The sequence below is a fragment of the Pipistrellus hanaki genome (genome assembly GCF_964339955.1).
Source record: "Pipistrellus hanaki genome assembly, chromosome: 9".
Classification (NCBI taxonomy): Eukaryota; Metazoa; Chordata; class Mammalia; order Chiroptera; family Vespertilionidae; genus Pipistrellus; species Pipistrellus hanaki.
Window position 1 is genome coordinate 48,200,285 of NC_140511.1, and position 6,976 is coordinate 48,207,260.

The 6,976-nt window shown below is 45.4% G+C and overlaps 1 long non-coding RNA gene across 1 annotated transcript; it reads left to right on the forward strand.

The window, feature by feature from the left end:
• On the forward strand, positions 1 to 6,716 carry LOC311627190. The gene is made up of 3 exons (XR_014795850.1): positions 1 to 736; positions 974 to 2,739; positions 4,233 to 6,716. It is a non-coding gene; the product is annotated as an uncharacterized lncRNA (long non-coding RNA).
• Positions 6,717 to 6,976: the final 260 nt, after the last annotated feature.

Here is a 6,976-nt window from a genome sequence, read left to right on the forward strand (position 1 = left end):
CAAGGTACGTGCCCTTGACCGGAATCGAACCCGGGATCTTTCAGTCCGCAGGCCGATGCTCCATCCTCTGAGCCAAACCGGCTTCGGCAATATATTCTAATTTTAATTAAGCCCTGATTAATGCTTTCAGTATAGAAGCTGGTTGAGACTAACTGAATTGAGTTTAGTCTTTAGTCCAAGGACTCCCAGGAGCCCCATGAAACTATAAACTTTTTAGGGTATTTTTCATCAAAATCTCAAAAAGACTATATCAAACTGTTAAGAATGCTATAAAGGCCATTAAAATGAAAAATGAAGAAAGACGGGCTAACATTTAAGTACAGTCAAACCTGGTTTCTCAAATGTTTCCCACCTGGAAAATTCCATTCTTGACCAAGTTGTTCACAGAAAAAATGTCTCTGCTGTCAATCAAAACTTGTTTTCAACTTAACCTTTTCATGCTGATTTTCTGTTGCTGATGAAATAGGTGATTAGCACAATTTTAAAACAAAGTGTGCTAATGTTGCTAAGGGTGTAAAAGTGCTCACAAAACCACCATCACTGGCAGTTTAATAGGTTTCAAAACTGTTATTGATTGGATAAATGAAAAGCAGTTAGCCGGGGATATTTTGGAAGCAGTAATAAATGAAAATTTTGCTTAAGGCAAGTAGGGAGTGGTTTGATACATTTAAGAAAAGTGTTTTATTTATAGATTTAACAGTACATAAGAAAGGTTAAAACAAGTAATCATTTGGAGGTCTTTTTTTTTAAAATATATATTTTATTGATTTTTCTTACAGAGAGGAAGGGAGAGAGATAGAGAGCTAGAAACGTCGATGAGAGAGAAACATCGACCAGCTGCCTCCTGCACACCCCCTACTGGGGATGTGCCCGCAACCAATGTGCATGCCCTTGACCGGAATCGAACCTGGGACCTTTCAGTCCGAAGACCGAAGCTCTACCGAGGAGCCAAACCGGTTTCGGCCATTTGGAGGTCTTGAAAGGATTAATTCAATTTACATGATTTCTAATGGGGAAAAATGATTGTTTTCAAATAAATCGTTTCTTGAACAGCCTTCCCAAAGAAATTCAGTTTGAAAACTTAAGTTCCATTGTACTTGAGTTCATCTTGTAGGCACTGAGCTCCATTTGTTCATTTGCATTCTCAGATATCCTGCCAATCACACCACACCTAAGTGGTTTTACCTTACAGATGAGGCCTTCAGGTTCTGAAACAAGCCACATCTATCAATGCAAAGCTACTAGTTTGGTTTAAAATTCTTGACTGTTCACTCATATGTGGAACCTAATTAACCAAATAAACTGATGAACAGAGTGGATTCAGAAACATGGAAGGATGGGACAGCGTGGGGAATCTCGGAGGGAAGGTAGGGGAAGGTGGGTGGATGGGAGGTGACCAACCAAAGAACTTGTATGCATATATGAAGAGTCCATTGACACAGACAATATTGTGGTGAAGGTGGTGGTGGGCTAAAGGGGACCAATGGGGAAAATAGAGGACATATATAATATTTGCAAAAATAAAGATTTTTAAATTGAAATTCTTGAGTGTTTAAAATTTTACAAATCCATGATTTTGAGGTATTTAAATTTATTGCAAAAATAATTTAATAAATCCAAGTCATCTCTTTAACATTTTCACCCAGAAATACTTTTAAGGATTTAATGCATCATTTCTATCTTTTGTACACATACTAGAGGCCCAGTGCATGAAATTCGTGCACAAGTAGGGTCCCTAGGCCTGTTCAGCAATCTGAGCCTGCCTTCCTCAGCTGCTGGCTGCCAGGAAGGGCTTTCCTTTGCTCGGTGCTGCCCCCCTGGTGGTCAGGGCACATCATAGCAAGCAATCAAACTCTGGAGGGGACACGGCATGTTAGCCTTTTATATAACTAGTGACACAGTGCACAAAATTCTCATGCACATTAAAAGGAGATTAGAGGAAATAATTTAATATTGCTATTTGCCTTTTCTCTTTAATAGAAGTATCAGAGATGAAAGAAAATTAGTAAAATATATATGAAAACCTTCCTGTCAGAGTCACACTACTGGACCCAGGGTCAAGTCCCCATCCACCCACGTGCACCTCAAAATCGCGTGAGATCCAGACCTGGCTCCCCATCCCATTGGGCTAGATACAGATCCAGCGAGTCCCACCCTTGTAAAGCCCTGCCAGGCAGGGGGTGTAGCTGCAGGTCCCCTGACCCAGCACTAGGACGGGAGATGTGCCTTGAGGTCCTCCATCAAGCCCCGCCAGGTCGGGGACATGGCCTGAGGTCCCCTGTCAAGCCCTGCCAGGCAGAAGGTCACAGCCTCAGGTCTCCTGGCCCAGCACCAGGAGGGGGGCATAGTCTCAGGTCTCCCATCAAGCTCTGTTGGGTGGGGGCGCAGCCTGAGTTTCCCCAACTCAGTACTGGGGATGCACCTTGAGGTCCCCTGTCAAGCCCAGCCAGGCAGGGGGGTGCAGTCTGTGGTCCCCGGCCTGGTGCCAGGGTGGGGGGCATGGACTGAGTCTCCTGTCAAGTTTCCCTCAGAGAGCCGGCCTGAGGTCCTCTGGCCTGGTGCTGGGGCAGGAGGAGCAGCCTGAGGTCCCCTAGCCCAGCACAGGGCGGGAAATACACCTTGAGGTCCCCCATCAAGCCCCACCAGGTGAGAGGTGTGACCTCAGGTCCCCTGGCCTGGCACTGGGGTTGCAGCCTGAGGTCTCCCAGTCTGACACCAGGGCGAGGGGCACAGCCTGAGGTCCCCTGTCAAGCCCCAGTGGGAGAAGGAAGGGGGCCTGACCAAGCACACAGTCCAGAGTCCCTACCCGAACCCTGACATAGGGCTTCAGAGGTGCTGGCCCTGCCCGCTGGTGCATTCCTGGAGAAAAAGTCAAACCATCAGTACCTGACAAGTTCTCTGTTTGCTTTGGGAGCCTCAGGACAGTGGAGCCTGAGTCATGGAGACACTGGGCACTGAAGGGAACATAGGAGATGCACCCACAGTGATCGCAGTTTACCCCAAGCTAAAGGCTTTATACCTCAGGTCCCTGCTGATTGCTCACAAGGCTCCTTATGGGAACTTGGCCACAGCTGTGGGTGCAGCCATCTTTGTGATGGAGTGATGGTCAATTAGCATATTCCCTCTTTATTAGATAGGACTAGAGGTCCAGTGGACACAATTAATGAACTGAGGAGGGAGCATCGCTCAGCCTGGCCTGTGTCCTCTTGCAGTCCAGGAGCCCTTGGGCAATGTCCAACCGCAGTGGAGGCGGAGAGGCTCCCACCACCACTGAGCTCACCAACTGTGAGCCTGGCTTCTGGCTGAGCAGCATTCCCGCTGTGGGAGCACACTGACCACCAGGGGGCAGCTCCTGGGTTGAGCATCTGCACCCTGGTGATCAATGCACATCACAGCAACCAGTTGTTCAGCTGTTTGGTCAATTTGCATATTATCCTTATATTATATAGGATAATACTTTAATGGTTGTCATGGTAGAAATATGCCAAATTCAACCAATTCTCCAGAAAATTTTATTACTGAAATATTCTTAAAAACATGATGGTGCCCTGGCTGATTTGGCCTAGTGTATAGAGCGTCAGCCTGCAGACTGAGGGTTCCCGGGTTCAGTTCCGGTCCAGGGCATGTGCCTTGGTTGTGGGCACATCCCCAGAGGAGGGTGTGCAGGGGGCAGCCAATCAATGTTTCTTTCTCATCGATGTTTCTAACTCTCCCTCTTCCACTCTGTGAAAAATCAATAAAATATATATTTAAAAAAACAAACATGATGGTAATAGTGTTTAAAGTAGTGATAAATTCACCTACTGAGAAAATTGGCCAAATAGTCCAGCTTTATATAAGGCCTGGACTCACATTGGTTGGAAGTGAAGTATTTCCAAGCCATTAAATCAACATATAAGGCACAGGAAGTGATTTGGAGAAAATATGAAGATTATGGATCACCACCCTGAATACTTTGTACATGTGAACTCTATAGTCCCTGGTAAGTACTGTTAACACAAAGTTCCATTACTTGTGACAAAATCAGAATTATGATTTCTCTCTGAATCAGATTAGTATTACAGCATCCTAACCACCACCACCATTTAATTTTTACAACTACTCAATTCTGGAGATTCAAAGATGTCCTATAAGAAACAGACTCATAGCCTGGCTGCAGTGGCTCAGTGGTTGAGCATCAGCCTATGAACCAGAAGGTGACGGTTCAATTCCTGCTCAGGGCACACACCCAGGTTGTGGACTTGATCCCCTGTGTGGGGCATGCAGGAGGCAGCCGATCAATGATTCTCTCTTACAAACGATGTTTTTCTCTCTCTCTCCCTCTTCTTTGCTCTCTGAAATAAAAAAAGAAAAAAAGAAAGACACATATAAGTAAAACAAATTTATCTTGCCAGAAGGGAACAAACAGGGTTGAGGGATGCTGTAAAAGGTAGAAGGGATTGAGTACAGACTGATAATACATCATAGCAAATAGAGTCAATAATATTGCAATAACTATGCATGATGTCAGTTGGGTAATGTAAATATCAGGAGGAATACTTTGTAATGTATGACTGGCTAACCACTATGCTGTACACCTGAAACTAAAATAATATTGTATGGAAAATAATTTTAAATTTTTTGAAAAGGGGGACTATAAAACAAAACAAAACGATGCCCTGTGGCTATAATCTGTAATTAATGGGTAATTTAAAAGTTATTAGTGTTTTAAGGAATAATAATAAATAGCTGAACTGCATAAAAGTATTCTGACTGTCCTAATAACATTTCTTTCTTTTTTAACATTAATTTGTTGCTCCACACTTAGTTATGCATCCATTGGTAGCTTCTTGTACTAGTATGTGCCCCGATGGGGGATGGAACAGGCAATCTTAAGGTTATCAGGAGAACACTAACCAATTGACCTACTCCCCCCCGACCAGGGTTTAATAACATTTCTGATTACCAAATACAGTTATAACACTTGGAAGGCTAAGAAAATATACATTTCAACACTTTTTTTTTTTTTAAAGATACACCTTGTTTTTCATGTGAATTCTTATACTGTCCTCCTGTATGACAAAAGGAATCTATGCATTGGGTATGAAGCTGTTTTAAAACAAGCCAATACCTCCAATTTAAAAAACTTAATCCAATTTTTGTCACATTTTTCATTTTTATAAGGGAGTAAAAAAATAAATAAATAAAAATAACTTGCCGGGACCAGTTAGGCTCAGTGGATAGAGCGTCGGCCTGCGGACTGAAAGGTCCCGGGTTCGATTCGGGTCAAGGGCATGTACCTTGGTTGCGGGCACATCCCCAGTAGGGGGTGCGCAAGAGGTAGCTGATAGATGATTCTCTCTCATCGATGTTTCTAACTCTCTATCCCTCTCTCTTCCTCTCTCTGAAAAAACAATAAAATATATTTTAAAAAAATAATAATAAATAACTTCTTTTAATGTCTAAGTAATAGTATTCAAAAGAAACTCAAAATCCCTATTTTCCTCCTAATAGCATTTGGGCATCAATTATGCCCCCTCTCTCCCCTGCTCCACCAAGAAATACGGTATCAGTTAAAATCTCAAACTAGACTCAACTGTTTGAGATCAAGACATTTAAATAATCCTCACTTAGCTCTTTTTAGCTTCCTTTATATTTATTTACCACTTTGGCCACTTCATAACCATCTGAAATGCCAAACACTAAATCTAACATCATCCGGCTCTCTCCAATCTTTGCAAGCGGAACACGCACCTCCTGTAACCACGGAGGCCTTCTCATTCTCGTAACAAAATTCTACACCTGATTTAACAAACCTCGAGTCTGTGCACTTTTATTTCATAACTCAGCCTGGCTGCCAAAGCACATGAACTTACTCCGTACTCCTAAAATGGCTAGCATTTCCAGTAGTTTTTGGTTTTTATTTAGATCCTCACCCGAGGATAAGTTTTAGAGAGATGGAGGGAGGGAGACGGAAACAACTGATGGGATGCCTTCACTGGGCGCCCAACTGGGATGGACCACAACCTCGGGAGGTAGGTGTACGGACCGGGAATCAAACCCGCAACCTTCTGGTGAACCGGGAGGACGCTCCAACCAACAGAGCCACTCGGGCAAGTTTAAATTGGGGTAGAGACCTTCACGTTATTAACCTAAACCTAACAATTAATATGTATTCATCCTTAATTACGTTCAGGGAACCCGAGGATATGCTTTCCCTGCCCCCCCCCTTTTTTTTTTGGCTTTCCTCTATAATTCGCGATACATACAAAAGATAAAAGTGAAAAAGAACCATTACAGGCGACTTCCAATTCTGAACCTAAACGAAAATGATGAAGAGAACCGTAGAATCTCCCAACCAAGTCCCAAACCATCCCCAGTGGTCATGCTCCTCCGACGCATCGGCAGGGGCAGGAGGCTCACCCTCCCGCCGGACCGGACGCCCCGGAGGCCGGACAGGCGCGGACTGACACACAGCAGCTCTCAGGAAAGCAAAGCCCTCATCCAGGACCGAAGGCCTGAGCTGGCACCGAGAGCCCCCAGGGAGCTGCTAGGCGTCCCATCCGGTCCTAGCCCTCCCGACCGCTTCCCTCCCAACGGGGCGATGCTCGGAAATCGCTAGGCAAAAGCCCGGCCAGCCTCCAGAACGTGCTCCCATAAGCCCACCGGGAGCGCCCAGATCACCTCCTAACCCCTGTGGGGAAAATGGCGCCAGCCATCCCTTCTCCCTCCCGGCTAGTCACAAGGACCAGCCTCCCTCCCTCGCTACAAAATGGCGCCTCCCGCTGGGGCCCCGGAATCTGCATAACCCACTTTCCAGCGAGGCGGTGCCGACGTGGGACGAGCGGCTCTGCCGACCACTCAGACACAGAAACTCCGATTCCGCGTTTCAGGCAAGCCACTGCGGCGCGGCTCTGACGTCCTGACGTCACGAAAACGGGGCGTGGATAAGCCGGTCTCGCGCGTCGCCTACATTTAAGCCAATGGCAAGCGGGAG